This window comes from Carettochelys insculpta, chromosome 9 (assembly GCF_033958435.1).
Source record: "Carettochelys insculpta isolate YL-2023 chromosome 9, ASM3395843v1, whole genome shotgun sequence".
Taxonomy (NCBI): domain Eukaryota; kingdom Metazoa; phylum Chordata; order Testudines; family Carettochelyidae; genus Carettochelys; species Carettochelys insculpta.
The window spans coordinates 29,601,956-29,624,638 of record NC_134145.1 but is presented as its reverse complement, the minus strand read 5'-3'; the positions used below and the strand labels follow the sequence as shown (position 1 = coordinate 29,624,638).

General features: G+C 41.6%; 1 long non-coding RNA gene across 2 annotated transcripts in view; it reads right to left on the bottom strand.

The window, feature by feature from the left end:
* Nucleotides 1–22,683, bottom strand: part of LOC142017408 (uncharacterized) — a 30,930-nt gene that overhangs the window by 1,481 nt on the left and 6,766 nt on the right. For both annotated transcript variants that reach the window (XR_012646521.1, XR_012646520.1), the window contains exon 2: nt 6,997–7,107. This is a non-coding gene — a long non-coding RNA (uncharacterized LOC142017408). The remainder of the gene's footprint in view (nt 1–6,996; nt 7,108–22,683) is intronic.

Sequence of the window (22,683 nt, the reverse complement as noted above, 5' to 3'; positions counted from 1 at the left end):
TGTTTCCTGAAGTTAAATGATTTGAGGAAAATTAATATTGCAGAATGGCAATTGGTGTGTTCTCACAGTAGAAAACAAAACTGACATGCATGCTGAGAACAAAAGTTGTCATGGCTCAACTTCACCACTTAGTGATTACTGCCAAATGCCACCACGGCAGTGTGAAATAGCTGTAAGAAGCTCAAGTGAATTCTAAATACAATCAGAAACAGCAGTTCTGCAACAATCAAGCTGGGCCTTTTTATTGCTCACATTACAGAATCTAGTCAAGCAATGCACAAAAAGCCCTCTAAAACAGTGAGGCAGAATAAACGGTACCTAAGACCTAATCATGACCTACAAACTGCCTATTATATGGAAAGGAGCCATGCAGCATGACCATACAAGACAGTGGATGACAGCCTGGGGCCCAGGGCCCTTATGCCACTCACTGGTGTTCCACCTGTGGCCACGAAGACCCCCTGTTTGCCTCCAGGCACCTCTTGCAAATGGGGGCACTGAAATCCCGCACTTCCTACTCCTTTCCCACCCTCCCAGCACTTTTGAAGCACCCTGAATTGCCTGATTTGCTCTCCATCACTGCTCCTCCCCTCCCTTCAAGAACTGGAACAGAATGAATCAAGTGGCTCCCAGTAGACTGCAGGTTGCTGCAGCCCATTGTGATGGAGTGCCACTCAGGAGCTCCACTCGCTGTTCGTGGTTGCCCAGCACTGGCGTAGGAACTGTGGAATGGTGCAGCTATTTAAAATGGAATATTAGTATCTAATTTTGACCAGCCTACCATAATGTGAAATTGTCAAAAGTTTTCATAATCACACAGGACAGAACTTCACTTCTAGGGCAGCTCCTGTAGCAAAGTACTCTTACACTATATCATACTACCATAGCTGTAACTGATGCAGTACTTCTGTCAACAACAAGATTACTTATGGGGCTAGTGATCTGGCCTGCGTCTGGGTACAGTTTGTTTTTGATGTTAGGTGAGCTCAGTAAGCATTACATTTTTGAGCCCACATAGTTTACATTTACAAAGGTAGTTAAAAATGTGTTAAATATGAAGTTGGGATCTGTGAATGATCAGGCTTGACACAACCATCCCTTTTCACCTTTATAGGCTCACTGGTGTGGAGGTGTTATGTTTCAGCGGCTGCATTATTTTGAAGAATCCTTAAACCCAGGTGAGGAGGAGCTTTAGTTTTGGTTACCAGTATAGATAGCAGGATTGGAAGAGTGATAGAGATTCTCTTCAATCTTGAAAATCAAATAGGTCAATTTCTTGGGTGTGCCATTCTGCTCCCTGTGGTTCAGTTAGCAAGGTGCAGGCCTCCTTCCTTGGTGCTAGCTAATTTAACAAGGAGCTTTTGGAATTTCTGCCTTAATTATCATACACCAGTTAATGCAGAGAATGGCCTGGGCTACCCATGATAACCTTATTCATACTTGAAAGAGTCAACCTGCTTAAACCTCACAGGTGAAAATGTTCAAGGGATTGGCTAATGTTTGGATCCTGTAATTACCTCTTTGCTGCCTGAAGTAGCTGAAACAATTCCATAGCTGTAGTTTAAAGCTGTGGACTCTAGCAGTAGATGCATGGCTGCAGCACTGGTTTGACAATGAGGCTTTTGTCTTCATGTTATTTGATTGATTACATTACATTTCAACTTAGGAAAGAGATCAGCACATGATGATGGTATTTACTAATGATTCCTCTTTGGCTTTCTTGGAACTCAGAGACTATGAGATGGATAATATCCAGCCTTATTGAAACTAACACCTTCCAATCTGTTTGGCTCTTAGGAACTATGTCTAACCTTGAAAAACAATAATAGTGATATGTTGGCGGTTGGGTGAAGCATTGTTGAAGCTGGTGAGTATGGGAGCTGTCCTTCATTCCTGATAAACGTAAGAAGGAACTAAGTTCCCTTTTTGAGTAAAAGTTCAAATAATAGAAGCCATTACTCAAAACACAGACCACATGTAAGGCAGCAGCCAGTCAGAAACAGCTGGGAGCAGAGGTGTTTTGCTGTGGGTTGAATACAAATACAAGAGACTGATTAATGATGTGTGAAGGGATGTACGTCTATAGGCTGAAGCAACCAGCAAGAGAAGTTCTGGTAACCTGACCCTGAGAGAGCCAAGAAAAGTAAGAACTTCTTGAGAAGGGAGCTGGCTTAGAAGAGGGTTGGAACTCTGAGCAAATAAATTGCCTCTTGTGGTTTGATTCATACTATTTTCAGGATTTTCTTTGTAAATAAACAAGATAGTAGCAATGGAATACCTGATTCTGCTGTCCATTTCTCTTCCCAAGAGAAACAATCTACAAGACCCCAAATTTTATCAGCCTGTTAAGAAGGAGACCTGGCCTAATGTCACCCACTAACACCAGGTAAAGAAACAGATTTTCAGGTGGTTAAAGAAAACTGAGTTTGATAGCATTCTGTCTGGCAAGAAACCTCTTATCAGTAGTTGTGACTGTGAAATTCTTCTTTTTTTGTTATCTTAAGAGTCCTCATTTCTCAGAGTTTGCTGTCTGGATCTTTGTTTTATTTGTCAATTTTACAAAATGTTGCTAGGTGTAAATCCATTAAGGTGGTGTGGTGTGATTGGTTAGATTGAGGTGAGGAACTTTTATTGGGTTGGGAGCCACTAACCTGTAGGCAAATCAGTCGAGAGGCTGCACAAGTGAGAAGCAAAAAAAACTGTCTCACTGATGTGGTCCCTGACTGACTGGGGGCCAGGGATATGAGTAGGAGGGAGGGTGCAGGAGCGGGCTGATGGTGAAGCGTCTGGGTGGGAGAAGGTGAAGGAGCAGGCTGAGGGTGTGGAGCTAGGTGAGAGGAAGGAGGAAGGTTTGAGGTGTGGGGGTCTGGAAGTGAGGGTCAGGGTGCAGGTGGGGAGTCTGGGTGGGAGGGGAGGGAAGGGGTGTGGGGTCTTGATGGGAGGGATGTGAAGGTTTGAGGTGTAGAGTCTGGGAGGGAGGGGTCCGGATGAGTGGGGAAGGAGCTGGGAGGGAGGAGGCAGGAGCAGGGTACAGGTGGGGAATGTGGGTGGGAAGTGGCCAAGAGAGGGGTGTGGGTTCTGGGCAGAATGAGAGTAGAGGATTTGGGGTGCAGAGTCTGGGAGGGAGGTTTCAATGCAGGGGTGAGAGGGAGCATGCAGGAAGGGAGTGGGAGTGGAGAGTCTGGATGGGTGCAGGAGCAGTTGAGGGGCACGGGGCCTGAGCCACAGGGGTGCGCTTAGCTGCTTCTCTCTCCTCCCCTGGACACCCATGGCTCTGATCCCAGGCACACACCCCTCCCCAATTCTGATTGGCCAGAATGCTGAGAACAGCACTATGAAGCCTCTGAATAGGCTGCCAATGCCTCTGCTGTTTCCCCTCCCATTCCCCCAGCTGGGGGGAACAGCAGTGAGCAGTAGCGGAGCCCAGAGTCACTTCTCATCCTCCGCATCCCCAGGCTCTGTTGGCTAAAACCTTTAAATTGCAATGAAGTAGTAGCTTCTCTTTAGATATTTATTCCAGTTCTGTGATGATTATTCTCCCAGAGCAGAAATGCGAAGAAGGACACAGGATGTTAATAGTCTGTTGCTGTATTTAAACTGTGAGCACAAATAAATAGCTGGTGATATTGATTAACTGTAATCTTTAAAAGTGTAATTTCAGTGAATGGTCACAGAGAGGTAGCCAACTCAGTCTGTATTTTTCACAAAACTGAAAACGCAGTCCTGTAGCACTTCAAAGCCTAACAAAATAATTTATTAGGTAATGAGCTTTCGTGGGACAGACCCTCTTCTTCGGATCTGGAACATTCTGGTGCAATTTCAGTGGTAATTCTTAGAACGTCAGACATGGTTCTGCTATTTTATGTCACTCTCATCATAACTAAGGATGAGGTGCAAACGTGTTGATGGATTATTAGAAGGTTTGACTGTTAATGCAAAGGTACTGCAGTTGGTGCTCTGTCTACACAGAGAACAATAGGTGTAATAACACAGATTCCTGATTTTTTTTTTTTAAGCAGGAATTAAATAGTGCATTCATCTTATGAAACTTATTTTTTGGAGAATTTAAGGTACTGAAACCATATCACTACATAATTAAGGTGATGAAGAAATGAAAAGGGATAATGAGTCTGCTCTAATTAAAGAGGCGGTAGCTCTAAAGTGCTAGACTTGCTAACATTTTTTTCCAAGGAAGCTCCACCAGAGGAGGCCTAAATTAAATAGGCTAGCTAAATGGCTGTTACATTGACAATTATTTTCCATCAGTGTAATACCCTACCATTTCAGCAGTCTCAGGAAAAGTTACATGGCTGTCTCAGATGCTTTCTAGATTGTGGTCTGTAACTTTGGATTTATCAAGTAAATGTTCTGTGCTATAGCTTTTCCCTTGCAATAGCTTTGAAGAGTTAATCAGTAATTTTTTTTAAATTTCAATTTTATAATTCCCTCTGGTGGGAATTTATTATAATCTCCACAAAATCCATGAATATTTACTTTCAACAAACCAGGAAAATACAAAGATCAAAGTCCTACACAGCTGTCTAAAAAATCTTTACTATTAGGGGGTAGGTCAGGCATCCAGTTGTGTAGTACAAAGGCATACAAGTAATTATTATATAATCCACAAATGAGAGAAAATGCATTTTAAAAGTTTGTCCTACTCCACTGCTGCTAACAGTACTAGAATTTATACTTCACAAATATGCATTTGACTATGGTTACCTGGAGAATTCAGACAAGAGTCACTAAAAGTTCAAAAACTTTATCAAATAATAGTCTCATTGGTTGATCTTAATTTGGCAAGAACAGGCACCATGTCTCGATTTACCGCCTACAGTTAATTTAGTTTTACTGTACGTGGTTTCCACACAGTAAGTTTATTTTTGTCCCTTCACAGTCTTTAGCTACCTGTTCTTCTGATCTGTATCCTTGTATTACTGAATTGAATTGCCAGAGCTGAGCACAGGACTGGCAGCATGTGTTTCACTGTTTCATCCAACTGGAGCATTGGTTTAGTTTTTTTATTAATAAAGTGGAGGCCAAGGATCTCTGATGGGATAAAGTGGGGATTAGATAAATAGAACTTTTCAAGGCAAATTATGCACTTGAGTTGACATTCCCCCTTGATTTACTTGGCAGAAATAAGGTTTAGTGTGTTCTAGTCAAATTTAGATCAATTTTCACTTCAGGAAAACAAACAAAATTGGATTCTACCCCCACCTGCCTGAGCACCTCAAACTGGAAGTTATCATAAAAGATCTAACTTGAAAAGATATTTAGGTGCATAAAGATGTAGATTTTTCAAGACTTGCCCAGGAACTAGGCACCTAGATGTATTCAAAATGCCACCAGGAGCCTATCTGCATCTTTAGGCACCAAAATATCTTTCAAAGCCTGGCCCAAAGTGCATAAATTCAGTCAATGGGACTATGATTTGATAAAGTTTTTAAATGGAATTCTTGTCTCCATTCACTTCATGTGAGATTGGAACACACATTTATCAGTCTAAACAAGTAAGTGTAGTTGGAGCCACTTATACTTACAACGGCTGGAATGAAGCCATCCATTCTCAGGTTGTTATGGTGAATTTCCAAAAAAATTCCAGCACCTTTTGTGATATCAAGCTGCTGCCTTATATCTTAGTGAGTTTGTGTAATGCCAAATATAATTCACTGCCCTCAAACTTACTTTGGGCATTATGGTAATACTGCACTGCAAATGAATAACAGGATTTAATGCAATTAGGTGGCAGAGGTCAACTAGACCTGACACTAGGCCTATGAAACTCTAATCCTCCTCTTCACAGTGCTCTGTGTACCCCTCAGAGGTGCAGAAGATGAACTGTTCTCCTCAGAACACAGAGCTTGCCACAGTGAAATGGAGAGGCCGTGCATCCCCTAGGGCTGAACTGCACCATGTGTTTAGATTTTTACCTCCAATAACTAAATGGGATTTCATTTTACACAAGCTGGTTCTGTGTCATGAAACAGCTGAGAAAGAAAATAATAAATGTAGTGCCACTTAAAGGGCAAAGATTACCATAAACTGAGTATGCCCCATTGCCCTGGAGCAGGTCAAAACTGTTGGGAAAGTTTTTACCCTGCTAAGGACAGCTCCCACCACCCCAAATTAATTTTTTAAATGCAGTTTTGGCAAGGTGGGAGGGAGAACTCAGTGGTTTGGGCATTTGCCTGCTAAACCCAGGGTTGTGACTTCAGTCCTTGAGGAGGCTACATCAGGATCTGGGGCAAATAGATTTAAAAAAAAAAATCCATCGGGGATATTGCTTGGTCCTGCCAAGAGGACTGGACTCAATGACCTTCCAAGATCCCTTCCAGTTCTATGAGATGTGTGTATGTGCCAGCTGACAAAACATTTTCATTTTTAATTGTGAACCTTCCTTTTGCCAGGAAAGGATGTGTTTGTTCCAAAGGGTGGATTTCTGCTTTGGGTGGGGAGGAGGGGTGTCTCATGATTTTGGACAGAGAGGAGAGATTCATTTGTCATAACCAGGTGCTTATTGCCAATGGACATGGAGAAATTCTGTTTCAGGTCGCATTTGTGACTATCCTTCAAAAATCTTCCATGTCACTTGCAGAATTTTCATTCAGCAATAATTAATATGGAATTTATATACGATGATGGCAAACAGTGTAAAAATGTCTGGGATAAATGGATTGGTGTCATTATAGCTATATTAATAAGAGGGCTTGCCAAATATGAAAAGACTAAAAGCCCTATCTGCGTGGAAACTGACATCTCTGAGCAGTTGACTGCTTCCCCATTTGTTTTCATGCTGAGAGTGTTAGAAAAGGATTCCTGGGTGTTTTGCACAAAGAATGGAATGAGAAGGAAGTTGTGCAAACTATAAATGCTGCATTTATCTTGTCTGTTGCTTTGTGTATGTCTTTGCAAGATTTCCATAATACAGCGTCATGCATCATCTAACAACTGTTGACATTAGCACAATATTAAAGTTGGCAGACTGAGGCTCACCAGGTATGGAAAATTCCAAATACCAGCTGCAGAGGAGTTTGAGCAATCCGCTGTGAGAGTGCTGCAGTGTACTTCCTCCTGATCAGTCCATTCAGCTAACATTCAGCCCATCTGGTCAAAACAAAAAGCAGTCAAGTAGCACTTTAAAGACTAGCAAAATAGTTTATTAGGTGAGCTTTTGTGGGACAGACCCACTTCTTCAGACCTATGTTCCAAGCCAATGTATGAGCAGTAAACAAGTAATCGTAACCAGAATCCTTCTCTTGTTGTGCACCAGTGGTAAGTTGTTACTTCCTTGTCCCAGCAGCAGTTTGTCTGTACTGTGCCTCAACTGACTTGCAACATCAGGACTTTAAAGCAAAAATGGAGGGATGCATTTTAAGTATGAGGGATCCTAAAGCTTAAAAGCAGAAGATTTCCCCTTGGGTCTATAATTGCTTGTCTCTAGGGTAAAATCAGCTATGAATTGTAGCACTGAAAGTGAGGATGTTACCCTCTCACGGCAAAAGCAAAATAAACAGCATTTCTTGGAATAACAATCCCTCTTCTTAACTTCCATCTGAACCCGGTTGTAGCCATCTTGAAAACTGAGCATGGCTTATGCTCAGAGAAACAATCAGAAATCATGATGCATTTGCCATCATAGAATCATAGGGCTGGAAGGGACCTTAGGATGTCATCTACTCCAGCCCCCTTCCTGAAACAGTATCAACCCTAACTAAATCATCCCACCCAGGACTTTGTCAAGCTGGGCCTTGAAAACCTATAGGGATGGAGATTCCACCACCTCTTTAGCTAATTGATGTGCTATGTTTTTGCTCAATGGCCAGAGGAGCAGATGGGTTTTTGCAGGGTTTCACAGTATATCTCTGTGTACATTGGCCCCAATAACCTTAAGTGAAGTTACAGGCTTCAATACGTTTTAGTTACTATAGGTGTCTCTTAGCCTGGAAGCTAACACACATGATTCAGATTCAAAATGAGCTATCCAGGCAAATTATCAGTTGAAGTCACTGGGAGTTCTGTTTGCAAAGGAGCGCAGTACTGGGAAAATAACTCGGCTTTAGTGATCTCTGAAAAATGGTGCTGCTACTGTTACTATGGTTAACAGAATTTGGGGTGTGAAGGGCTTGGCATCTCTTTTGAGAATGCATTAACTTGTATGGAAAACTCACTTTTGCTGTGGTACTAGAGAGATCTGAAGTAAGGGATGATGGTGGCTCACTGAACAGATTGTGAGAGAACATTCATGGAGCAGTGTGGCAAAAGGTGCAGAGGTGGAAAGGGGCAAAGGAAGTGTAAAGGCCAGCATCGGTGCAGTGGGGATTAGAGGAGAGTGTGAAAGGAGACAAGATCAGCTGGTGCCAACTGAAGTCCAACCTTGAAAGCTCAGACAAGATTACTGGGGTCTCCTGGAGTCAAAGCTCTGAGGCTTGATACGTTAGTACATAAATAACAGCTCTGTTGTAGGGATAATTCAAACTGCCTAATCTGCCTACTAGCAGGCACTGTGCAGTGCTTTTTTTGTGCTTGTACTGAGTACTGGCACATTGGCAGACCCAGCTGTGCGATTGGCTTTGGGGAGTGGGGCAGGGAGCCAGCTGAGTACTCACTCCTTTTTTTTTTTAATTTTTTTACCCCCTCTCCCCAAAAAAAAAACTGGTGTTGTGTAAGACCTGGGATGGATTCTTAGGCTACATTCACACAGCAGCCTTATTTTGAAATAAGCTATTCCTAAGTAGCTATTTTAAAATAGGACTGCTACATACAAAACTGTTCTGAAATAGCACTTGATTATGTATTTCAAAATAGCTTACACACATAGTGCTTATTTTGAAATAGGTGCTGTTAAAACAGGCAATAGCGGTTATATTGAAATAGCTATTTTGAAATAAACACTATCCCGCATCTTACCACCACCTATTTTGAAATAGGTGCTAGTCCTCCTGTAATGAGTTTACCAATTCACACTGGTTATTTTGAATGTATTTCAAAATAGAGTGTGCATAATGTAGACAACAGCCAGGTTACTTCGAAATAACAGCAGTTGTCTCAAAATAATCCGGCTATGTGGCCATAGCCTTAGTGGACAGGCTCTTTTAAGGTTCTTAAAAATATGCATGGTCAGAAATAGGGATGGAGATCTTTCTAGGAAACAAGTATCAGAGAGGTAGCCATGTTAGTCTGTAGCCTCAAAAACAACAAGAAGTCCTGTGGCACCTTATAGTCTAACGGATATTTTAGAGCATAAGCTTTCAAGGGCAAAGACTCATGTCTGACGAAGCAGGTCTTTACCCACGAAAGCTAATGCTCCAAAATATCTGTTAGTCTGTAAGGTGCCACAGGACTTCTTGTCTTTCTAGGAAACTAATTGCATCAGACCAAGCTTAGAATGATTATGGTTGGAAGAGACCTCAGGAGGTCAAATAGTCCAACCCCATGATCAAAGCGGTACCAACCCAACTAAATAAAAAATTTACCTACTTGAATATTCTTTGGCTGAAAAATAGCTGTCCTCTTGTATGATTATTTTAAGTGTATTACTTTCAAACTGTTGCCAGGATTCACCCCAAACATTAAATATGTTCTCCAATCACTAAGTTGTTCAAACATCTTTAGAAATCCATTGAACTGTTCAACTTTCTAGTGACTGCATCATTCTATTTCTCCATAAAGGTCTTATCTGTCTACTGTAATAGCTAGAAGGCAGCTACCAAATTTAATGAGTTACCGCTGCCTAAGATGGTCTGTCAATGTGAGGCAGCAAGATTTCTCCTTTCAAGGCCTGTAGGCTTTGACCTGCTAGTGTTTGCCTAAACAGGTTCTCATCTGTCATGTACATAAGCAACAACTTCAAATCAAAAGTATGCAAAGTACCAATAATCTCTTATCACATAGTGTTGCCTGTGGTAGCTGATAAACCAATAGCATAATCAGAATATGGTCAGGATGTACTATTTGGATATGTAAGCTCCAAAGAGACAGTAAAGTTGGCAGACTTGCAGTTTGACTTTTTTTTTTTTTTTCCCTTTTCAGGCTGTGATGGTTATTATCTTATCCCTGCCCCCAGTTATTTTTAGTTCTTCAAAACTTAATTAAGGACCAGATAAAATACTGTGGCATTTGCTGAAGGGAAATGAGTAACCATCACAATAAAAGAGATACTGTCAATGGAAATCTACTCAGTTTCAAAAAGTGAGTTAAAGTAGTGCCAGATGCTAAACCCTCCTCAGGCCCGGTCCCACACACATCAATTGTGGTTTTACACTCAACATTTCCAATTTTAAAAAATGTTTCTCTCCCACATAAGCAAGAACGGAAGCTGCCAAATTACCCAGTGAAAATGACTATGCATATAATCAGAGAGGTAGCCGTGTTAGTCTGCATCTTTCAGAACGACAAGAAGTCTTGTGGCACCTTATAGACTAACAGATATTTTGGAGCATAAGCTTTCTGACAAAGTGGGTCTTTGCCCACAAAGCTTATGCTCCAAGATATCTGTTAGTCCATAAGGTGTGACAGGAGTTCTTGTTGTTCTATGTATATAATACTGTACTATCAAATGCACAAAGTAAATTCATTGAAAAATAGAAGGAAAACAGTAATCTCGCATAATGTAGCACTTTAAAGACTAACAAACTAATTTATTAGGTGATGAGCTTTCATGGGAGAGACCCACTTCTTCAGATCATAGCCATACCAGAACAGACTCAATACATAAATCACAGAAGTCCAAAAATTGTTATCAAGATTGACTAATCAGGAAAAATTGTTATCAAGGTTGGCAAATCAGAAGAGCAGGGGCTGGGGTGTGTGGGGAGGGGAAGTTAAGAGTTAGATTTAACAGCAAAGTATGTAAAAGAGTCCTTATAATGGGTCAGGTAATTGTTGTCCTTGTTCAAACTATGTGTTAATGTGTCAAATTTGAATATGAATGTTAGTTCTGAGCATTCCCTCTATAGACTGTTGTTAAAGTCCCTTTTCAGCAGAGCACAGACTCCCAGGTCTTTAACAGAATTGTCCACTCCATTAAAGTGCTGACTGACAGGTTAGTGTATTTGGAGATTTTTGATGTCTCATCTGTGTCCATTCAGAAGAGTGTTTGCAGTCTGTCCTATATACATGGCGTGTGGCCGTTGCTGGCGCATGATGATGGCATATATGATGTTAGTTGAGGAATAGGACAATGTGCCCGTGATTCTGTAATTAACATGGTTAGGTCCAGTGGTGGTATCTCCAGAATAGATACGTGGACAAAGTTGGCAACAGGGCTTGTTGCAAGGAAAAGTTCCAGGATCAGTATTTTTGTATGATCCTGGAACTTTCTGATAACAATTTTTGGACCTCTGTGCTTTATATATTGAGCCTGCGCTGGTAAGGCTATGATCTGAAGAAGTGGATCTATCCCACGAAAGCTCATCACCTAATAAATTATTTTATTAGTCTTTAAAGTGCTACATGACTGCTTTTTGTTTTGGTAGAATACAGACTAACACGACTATCTCTGTCAATAATCTTGGGTATCAGAGATAACAGTAACAATCTTTTAAAAAAATCAGAAGTGATTTTTTAAGTAGTTGGTGGTGTCCATTTTGTGTGTGCTGGAGGAACATATAATTTAGAAAAGATTTCTAAAGGGAGAGGGACATTTTTTTAAACAAATTAACAGTTAATTTTGTATTTATTACTGCAAATGTATATATCACTTCATAAAGTAGGTTACTATAGACTTGGTGGTGCACCGTATCCCTTTCAGGTTGATTTTATTAAAACGTGAGTCTTTTTGTTGTGGATGAGTTACAAAGATTATGAAGGATGGCTAGGAAATCTAATAATTAAAACAGATTGTTTGTTTGTCACGACAGTGTAGATATTTTGAGTATCTTCAGCGTTAACCTTCTCAATAACCATTCTAATCTGAAAAGCATTGTTATTGTAAAAACCCACTTGAGAAAGTATAGAAACCTTAGTACCCTTTATTTTATATTATAAGTATAAATAATTTTCATAATGGGGCAGTCCACATTCAGCCAACAAGAACAAATCAAACATATCTTCAAAGACCAAATAAACTGAGTTATTTTAAAGGCAAATATAAATTCAATAAGGCTGTGTCTACATGGGCATAAATCTTCGAAATGGCTATTTCAAAGTTTACTAATGAGGCACTGAATTGAATATTTAGCGCCTCATTAGCATCAGGACACTTCTGGCTGTGGCGCTTCAAAAGCCCCCAGCTTGGCGCGGCTACACACGGGCCCTTTTCGAAAGGACCCCGCACCTTTTGAAATCCCCTTGTCCTGCTCACTGATCAGAATAAGAAGATTTCGAAAGGTGCGTGCCCTTTAGAAAAGGACCCCCGTGTAGCCGTGCAGAGCCACATGCTTTCGAAAGCGGTGCTTTCAAAGTGCCGTGGCCAGAAGAATCCTAATGCTAATGAGGCACTGAATATTCAATTCAACGCCTCATTAGTAATCTTCGAAATATGGCTATTTCAAAGATTTGTGCCCATGTAGACACAGCCTAAATGTTTCATTGTGCAAGCAAATTTACTGGAACTGATATTCAGTCAGAGTTACTATTCAGAAGGCCTGGTAGTTGCTGTCCGTCACTGTACTGTTAGATATTTTACATATTTGCTACTTCTAACATGGGTGATATGTCTCAATCAGAAACCATAGCAGGTAGTCCTAATTGCATAGTTCCTAATGAAAGATAAATAGCAGTAGCTGCTCAAGTGCAGTAAATTGAACTGCCCAGGGAGGAGCCTGTGTTTTTCATTTAACTCTTGGATGAAAACTGATATGAGGATACTTGCCTGCAGGAAATTCTCATTGTGAATGAGTGGTCAACCCAAAACCTGCCCCAGTAGCTAATCTCTATACCTCATGTCAAGTACTTCAGCCTAACTCCCTTCCTACCCACTGTATTTCACCAGGTGCTAGTCATGTGGAAACTAGGCAATATGTTAAGAGTTAATTGATGTTAGGTTGGATCTGTTTGACTAATGATAAATAATTTTTTAAAAAGTTGGTGTATGTGAATGTGTTGTGATTGCACATTGACTATAAAGTAGTTACTGACAGGTAGTCGTGTTAGTCTGTGTGCTAACAAAACAAAAAAGCAGTTGTGTAGCACTAACAAAATAAATTATTAGGTGATGAGCTTTCGTGGGACAGACCCACTTCTTCAGATCTGTAGATAGTCATAATCAGTGTTCCATCTTGATGACTCTTTGGAGTATTAACACCTTTTTTTCTTACACCTTGGCTCTTCACTCTGTTGAAATACATTGTACATTTTTTACTATAAAGAACACTGTCACTTCAACAGACATAACACGGCACATGAAACATGCATTGAGCTGAACTGTTCACACTACTGTTAAGAATGAGTGTCACTGTTCCACTCCATCAGAGGGGTATCCGTGTTAGTCTGTATCCACAAAAACAATTAGAAGTCGTGGGGCACCTTATAGACATTTTGGAGCATAAGCATAAGCAGACATGCATCTGATGAAGTGGGTCTTTGCCCACAAAAGCTTATGCTCCAAAAAATCTGTTAGTCTGTAAAGTGCCAGTTACATTCTAGGAATTTGTTTTAACTGATCTACATAAGTGGCTGAGGATGAAACCAAAGACAGGGTTGACTTCTGAATTCAATTCAGGCAAACATTGATGTCAGTAGCTATATTAGTCTGTATCTTCACAAAACAAAACAAGCAAAAAAAGCTCTGTAGCACTTTAAAGACTAATAAAATAATATATTAGCTGATGAGCTTTTGTTGGACAGACCCAAGTCTTCAAATCTGGAAAATTCTGATAAATGAAAACTAAGACAAAGAGTATTTAACAGAAAGCGGGAAAAAATGAAATTAAAAACTGATGAATCAGCTGCCTACAACAGAAGGAGGAGGGGAGAGCAGGAAGAAAATTACTTACTGCAAGTGTCTGTTAAGTTAAGTGGGCTGCCTGGGATCACTACAAATATCAAAGATGGGGAAACTGTTTTGTAATTTCAAATTTTGTTAGTCTTTAAAATGCTGCAGGGCTGCTTTTTTGTTTTATTGATGTCAATATCAGGTCATTTTCCTGCCATGACAGCCTGTGACCCTGCAAAGGAATACAAACTCTATCATAAGAGCTGGGGCTGTGAATGGAGCACCCCCCCGACTTCAAGCAGATTCCATTGTCTACAGATTTTTAGTTTGGTTCAATGGCTCCCAGCAACCCCATTATAAAAATTGTTCCAGTAATTGTTCCTGAACACCAGCAGAGGGCAGACTACAACTGATAACATGTTCTGCTGTGCCTTACACTCTGTGCAACCTGCTTGAAGCCGGTGCAATGGCACAGAGTGTAAATTGGGACAGGTAATTTGGCTGTGACTACACACCTGCTTCGCTAAACCATAATAAAGTTCAGGATAAGGGCAGGGTCACATTCTGCAAATCTAATAAACACTTAGGTTGCGGTAGAAATCCTTAAGGTGCTGCGAGAAAGTATAACTAGATAAAATTAGGCAAAAGAAAACTCAGGTTAAACATTGGGAAATGCTCCCTAACAGGGCAGTCAATTGCTGTGGAATAACGTACTAAAGAGACATGGTAGACTACCTATCAGGTGAGATATTTAAAACTAGACTGGACTAAATGCTAGTGAAACGCAGCTGTAATTGGGGAAAGGTGGATAAGAAGATGACCTTCGACATTATTTCCATCTTATTTCTAGGATTCCATTACCAGTTGGTGGCCAGGCAATGACGCGAACATACACAGTTAACAAGCTCTCCCACCCCAAAACCCTGGCAAGTGAGCAAAACATAGAATTTCCCTGTGGCTATGTCTACACGTGAAGCCTACATCGAAGTAGCCTATTTCGATGTGGCAACATCGAAATAGGCTATTTCGATGAATAACGTCTACACGTCCTCCAGGGCTGGCAACGTCGATGTTCAACATCGACGTTGTGCAGCACCACATCGAAAGAGGCGCAGCGAGGGAACGTCTACACGCCACAGTAGCACACATCGAAATAAGGGTGCCAGGCACAGCTGCAGACAGGGTCACAGGGCGGACTCAACAGCCAGCCGCTCCCTTAAAGGGCCCCTCCCAGACACACTTGCACTAAACAGGACAAGATACACAGAGCCGACAACGAGTTGCAGACCCTGTGCATGCAGCATGAATCCCCCGCTGCAGCAGCAGCAGCCAGAAGCCCTGGGCTAAGGGCTGCTGCACACGGTGACCATAGAGCCCCGCACGGGCTGGAGAGACAGCGTCTCTCAACCCCCCAGCTGATGGCTGCCATGGAGGACCCGGCAATTTCGACGTTGCGGGATGCGGATCGTCTACACTGTCCCTACTTTGACGTTGAACGTCGAAGTAGGGCGCTATTCCTATCTCCTCATGAGGTTAGCGACTTCGACGTCTCGCCGCCTAATGTCGAAGTTAACTTCGAAATAGCGCCCGACGCGTGTAGACATGACGGGCGCTATTTCGAAGTTGGTGCCGCTACTTCGAAGTAGCGTGCACGTGTAGACGCAGCTTGTGTGAGCCAGTAGGAACTAGACCCTTGATTATTCTTAACTGGAATATTCTTTGTATATTTTAGAGCCCTGCAACCTAACAAAGAGAAACTCTGTTCTTTAAAACTCAGCTTTGATGTGTTGCACTTGATAGGTGTATTTTAGAACATAAAAAAGACATTTTGTCTGTTTATTTGCATACTAATATGCAGAATGGCTTTTTCGGTTTTTAAGCTATTTCACGGCAGTAATGGTGTCCAAATTCTGAGAACAAGTAAGTTTCCAGATAAAAGTGAAACCATCAATGCATTTGCACACATACATTCTTTCTGTTTCTTTTAAGAAACTACTGTATACTGTTTCAGTAGTATGGGTACCCAGTGTAGTTGTGGCTTATATGTGTTAAATATTAATTTGATAGAAAGGCAAAGTAAACAGATGAGGAACTACACATAGCTCCAGGCAGTCTGAGCTTATGCACTGGTCTTTGTTTAGTGATGGAGGTGAATATGATTGATACTGGTATATGGTAAAGTTTCCTGATTAGTAAATGGTGTAGTTTACACTGAAGGAAAGGGCATGTTATATCAATATAGTAGTAATCAGATTTGCCCCAAATGTATCTCACTGTTGATAAAAAGATTTCTCCCTGTGAATACACTGTTCAGGCTATGTCTACACAACAAAATAAAGTTGACTTTATTGAATTCCACTTTAATCAATTTTGGGTGTGTAGATCTACAGTGGGAGCCATGGTGATCCAGGTAACCAAGGGAATCAATGCCTGTCTGCTGCAGGAGACCATGACTCTGGGAAATGTGCAGGACATAGTGGATGGCTTTGCTGTCATGGGATTTCCTAACTGCAATGGGGCAATAGATAGAAGGCACATCCCCATCCTGACCCCGGACCACCTGGCCTCAAAGTACATAAACTGCAGGGTACTTCTCCATGGTGTTGCAGGTGTTGGTGGATCACAAAAGTCATTTCACCAACGTATTTGCTGGACGATCAGGAAGGGTGCAGAACACACACATCTTTAGAAATTCAGGTCTGTGCATAAACCTCCAGGATGGGATTTTGTTCCCAGACCAGAAAATCAAGATTGGCGATGGAGATGCTGATTGTGATAGTTGGTGACCCTGCCTACCCTCTGCTCCCTTGGCTAATGAAGCCATACACAGACATCCAGGACCACCACCGGGAGTGCTTCAACTATAGGCTGAGCAAGTGCAGAAGGGTGGTAGAATGTGCCTTTGGCCATTTAAAAGCCAAATTCAGGTGCCTTTGGACCCATTTGGACCTTTGTGAAGCCAGCATCCCTGCTGTGGTTTCAGTGTGCTGTATTCCCCATAACATTTGTGAATCAAAGGAGGGAAAAATTCATGCCAGCCTCAATGGCAGAGGCAGATGCCCTGAACAGTGTTTGAGCAGCCAGACACAAGGGCAATTGGCAATCCACAGATGGAAGCAACAAAAATCAGGGAGGCTTGAAAATTAGCTTTACGAATGAGCAGACAACCACATGAATCAGCTGCATTTAACTGTTGTGATACCATCCACCCCCCTGCCACAATGATGTGTGCTTGACCTTTACGAAAGCACCTCCAACTTCACCCAACCCCATATAAACTAATAAACAAGACTGTGATTTTTCACAACATTCTTTTTATTTAGGCGGGTAAGGCTTAACCGATGGGGGGAGAAGGGAATCCTGGAGTCACGTGTGGGGTAATATGAGCCTTTTGCAGTGCAGAGAGGTCCTGGTGGTGGGTTGCAAGTCTGTCCTTGCCCTCCTCCCTCCTGCATTTGGGACCACCAAATAGGGGAGGTTGGGTGACAGGGTGTGAAGTCCATATAATTGTGAGTTCTGTGCTGGGTAGGCCTCTGCAAATTCAGCATGGACAGCAGGATGTTGGTTTGCTTCTTGACAGACATCGGGGCTCTGCCAAGACCTTGTTCCTCCACTGGAGCATGCTTTGCCATCACTGCTGCATCCACTATCTGTCAGCAGTGGCTTCGGCTCGGTCCCTCTGTGTCTCTTGCAGCTGCAGCAGGATGAGGTGCTGCTTTGTTCTTTACCTCCTACGGATCACAGTGACCCTGTCACCGCCACTCATGCTGCCTGTTTAAGACAGTCAAGGTCAAAATTTAGATACAGTTTTTAAATGTGAAAAAACACACTGACCCGTACAATGAATGGGTGTCTGTTTGACAATCACTTCAACTTTTGTTTTCCAAGCCCACTGTTGGCTTCTATGACAAAGTGAGACCAGGGAAGAAGGTACAAGAGGGGAAAAAGCGGGGTTGTTTCGACCTGGTAATCAGACAGAGTTGGGGAGTAAGCTGTCCTAAATCAATTGGGGCCAGCTGGTCCCACTTAAGACTATTTTTAAAAACCTTTTGCCCAGTAGGGTGGGAGACAGTGTGAGGGGTGACTGAGGCATGGGAGGCAAGGAGAGTTTTAGGAACAGCAGAGGAGGGAAGGAGCTTCAGCAGTGAGGGGCTGCTCCCTCCATGCAGGTGACCCTGAGACTCAGCTGGAGGCTGGAAAGAACTGATCATCTGGTGCTGATCAAGAAGCGGGGTGGGGTGTGCTGCTGCTGACCCTAGCTGGAGGAGGTACCGGGGGATCATCTGGGGAAGTGGCCCATGGAGAAGAGCTGTGGTATAAAGAGTGAAGGGAGTCATTTCTCGCCAGTAGCAGCCAACAGGGGCCTTGGGCTGAAACCCGGAATGAGGGGCAGGGCCTGGGTTCCTCCCCCCCACCCCCAGACAACCACCCCGAGTCCCAACAAGGGAAATAGTGTCCCTGCAGTGGGGCTAGTGAACTGAGTAGAGGCCTGGAGCCCAGGAACAAGACTGAACCACACTTCTTAAGGATGACAATGAATCAAACTCTGCAGAACAGAAGCTGTAAGTTCTCCAGACCATTTCATTGCAGACATATACTCACCAGAAGAGCTCTCTCTCTAGCATTGGTGGATTCTGGAGCATCAGGTGTTGAGGGTACTGGCTCCAGGGTGAGGAATAGCTCCTGTATGGCAGGATTTGCTTTCTCAGATGTCTGCTTCTTCCTCTTCCATCAGCCTCTGCTGCCTCCTCACTCTCTCCGCTCTCACTGGAGAGCTGAACATAGTCTCCTGAGGAGTCCATACAATTCTTGGCAACTGTGGTTGGGTCCTTACCAAGAATCACACTGAGCCACTCATAAGAGTGGCATGTTTTGGGAGATTGCCCGTTGGCTTCTTTCACCTACTGATAACTCTGCCTGAGCTCCTTGATTTTGACCAGGCATTGCTGAGTGTCCCTGGTGTATCCTTTCTCCATCATGTCCTTGGACATCGTCTCAAAAATGTCCAATTATTTTCGTGGTTTGCAGTCTGCCCAATACAGATTCATCACCACACAGAAATGAGATCCTGCATCTCCTGATGGCTCCAAGCTGCAGCTTTTTTGAAACCCTGAGAACTCTGATCAGAGCTAGAACCCTGGGAACTCATGATGGCTATATATGATTGCTCCCACTATCCACACTGGGCAGAAAGAAGATGAATTCAAATTCTTGGGCTTCCTGTTACCTACTTCCTGTGCACTTGGACAGCAGTGAAGGTGAAAGCTGGCAGAACAGACTCTTATGGGATACCTATGGGATACCTCTTGAGGCCAATAAAATTGATTTAAAGTAATGTTGTTGCCACATTAGCATTAATTCGACCTTTTAAATTCAAACTTGGCGTTACACTGCCTGGGAGGGGTGGGGCAAGGAGATGACTTTAGTGCCCTTTAAAATCGACCTAATGGTATCTGCAGTGAAATGAGCTAAGTGCCTTAAACAACATCTTATGCTGTAGTGTAGACAAAGCCTCAGTTCTGATTTTTATCTGGCATGTTTAGTTACTTTATTGTTTAAAATTTGAAATGACATAGTTTTATTTCACTCATGTGTCCCTTTGATTATCCTAACTAGAGCATATTAGATTGAACACAGTACAGTATGTGATTTCTAGTAGAATAGGCACTCCAATTAAAAAACTAGCTATGTTTTTCATTTTTGAATGTTAAACTTGTTTTTCAAGGATTGAAATCTCTGTACAAAATTTTGCTTTATGCTGAAAGTTTTGAATAAGTTTACATCTGTGTAAGATTTTTTTACTCTTATTTCTAAATCATAGAAGTAAAAACAGTATTTTTAAAATGTAGATACTGTTGCACCTGCAGTTTTTAATAAGTCTTTTTTCTTACTGATGTTTTGCAGTTTATCTGATCACACAAATTGGAGTCTTTGATTTAAAATAAACCCTTTTTTTGTCTATTTTTAATTTTTTTTCCCAAAAATCTACTGCATTACCATCACTTTTATTCATAACACGTTATTGCTACACTAACACATACCAACATCTCAGTAGTTCTTTAGTAGGGACTGATATGGAACTATTACAACTTAGTGGATTTTTAATATTGTACGCACTAGCATATTTATGATTTGGGAGCATGTTTGTTGCCATATACATATTTTGAACTGTGCTAGATGAACAGAGCTACAGGCTAGTGCCCAAACCCTACTGAAGCAGCTGGCTAGAATATGGCTCTTGCCTGATATGGGTGAACATCTAACCGTTCTGAGCGTTAATCTGGTTGGATTAATACTTGTAAATTCAAATGCTTTTCTGAATCACTTCCTTGTGAAGTTAGGTAGCTGAGGTGAAATGCTCATGAAAACAGGCTTTCTATTACTTCCCTCTTTGGGACACACTAGAGAGGATTTTTGGGCTCTTTCTCTCATCAGTTGGGTACTTCTACTTGTGGTACAGGGCAGTACCAAACAACACCAAGCTGCCCAAAATAATGGGGAAGGGGATAGGAAGTAGTTTTTGTATCTAATTTTTGACACTCAAAAAAGGTTCTATTTGTAGTCTTTGAGTGAATGTTTGACTCTGCTCTCACTTTATTGAACCCATTAAACTCTTAGTTTATGCCTACCTTCAGATTTTGATCAAGACTGAATGTTAGGAACTGGGATCTGCTGTTCCTGCTCACAAACCTCTTATACTGAACAAAGATGATCATAGTTGCTTCCTTGTGGAATGATACGGACCATTTTCAAGCGTGTGGGGTTGTGTTTTGACTACTTTTATTTTTCAGTGTATTCTCTGGCAAGGTTTATATGGCAGCTGAGAATAAGGTCCTACAATAGCCTGTAATGGCCTCAGATGACTATAATCAAAGGAGGTAATGATAGTATACTATAAAAAGCTCATTAAGGTGTTAACTTGAATGCTGTAATGGCAACCAATGGAAATTTAAAAAAAGCAAACCTCAAAATAGCAGCGGTAGTATATGCACCTGCTCTTATAGTTCAGCCAAGAGTAGAACACAGCGCTGTGAATACACCTGCTAGTTAGCGTAAACTCTGATGCTGAATTATTATTATAGCTCTTAGTGACTTCTGTCATTCTTTTCACAGTGATATCTTGGTAAACTTTAAATAACTTGTGGAAACATTTTCATGGCCCCTTTTATCTTACTGGACCTACAAGCAGATCATGCCAATAGCCTGAATATTAAGAGTGCTGTAATTTAAAGCATAGGCAGTAATGAAACTTAAAGAATTTTCTGAAAATGGCCAGGGTTAGACAAATTTCTGACAGGAATGAATGCTTAAGCATTCTTGATTCAGCTGGCAAATTAGATCAGAAATGAGGAAGTTGACAAAACCACACGGGACATTTTTTTTTAAAAGCCAGCATCTTCAATTTCACCTGGCAGGTGACTAGCAACTAGTTCTGAATATGGAGCATGACTGTATTATGATCTCTTGGTCCTCTTTTTTTCTCAGAAAATATACAGCTGTATTCTGTGCTAGTTGTATTTTGCCCGATGAATCAAAACAGACAAGGCCTAATGGTAGCAAAGGTATGGATAATTGGAGTTAGGTCTGTACCTGAATGAAAAAGGATCAATATTTTGACAAGCTGACAATGGAAAAAAAGATTCTGAGCCTTGTTTGTTGACTGTGAAATGAGTATTAGGAATCTGAATGCAGATCATTTTGACAATAGGAAGGCAGACGCCTTTGGTAGATGGAGTTTTTGTCTGTTTTGCGAATCAGCATCATCTCCATGTAATTTCTTAGCTTTCACAAGCTATGCATACAGAGCAGTTTTTATTTTGAAGTAAGCTATTCTAGAACAGATTTTCCTGAATGCTTATTTCAAAATAGCACATCTACATGCAAAATGGACATGGAAATAGTGCTCACCTATTTCAAAAGTGTCCAGACACAATAGAGCCCATTTCAAAATAGTCATTGGATTCACTATAGCTTATTTCAAAATAGTCCCTATTCCCTGTCTACACAACTCCTATTTTGAAATACCTGTTTTGAAATAGCCTCTATGAGGAATAGCACCTATGTCTGCACTAGCCCCTTCCTTTTGGAAGGACCATAGTAATGAGCAAGTTGAGAAGATGTTAATGAGGCACTGCCATGAATATGCAGTGCCTGATTAGCCTAATGGCGGCCACACGCGATTCAAAAATGCCACTTTCAAATCACATGCCACCATGTAGACGGGACCTTTTGGAAGGACTCCCTGGACTTTGAAAGACTTTCGAATTGTGTTCAGCTGCTATTATGCTAATGAGGCACTGCATATTTATGGCAGCACCTCATTAGCATCTTCCCAACTTGCTCATTACCATGCCCCTTCCGAAATGGGGGGGCTAGGGTAGATGTGGCCAGAATGAGGTATACCAAATTTGAAATAAGCCATCTGCTATTCTGAAATAGCAATTGCCTTGTGTAGATGCTTGCAAAGTTACTTTGGAATAGCAGATGTTATTCCAAAATAACTTTGTTGTGTAGACACACATTGCTTCTCTTTATACCAGAATTTGGGAAAATAAACAGCTTTGCTCAATTCAATGAAAAGGAGACTGAGGGGTCTTATTCAAATTGATTACGTCTACACTATAGATCTATCAAAAGAAGTTATTGTCGGAAGAGATCTTCCGGCAAAACATCCATTGGCAGATCACATCCACACACAGAACAGTCAACCGGAAGCTCAGCAAACAAGGCTGCCCAGTGAACCAGAAGCCATGTCTGTTGACAGAGGGCCCCCCAGAGCATCTACTTGACTCCTTTGTCAACAGACA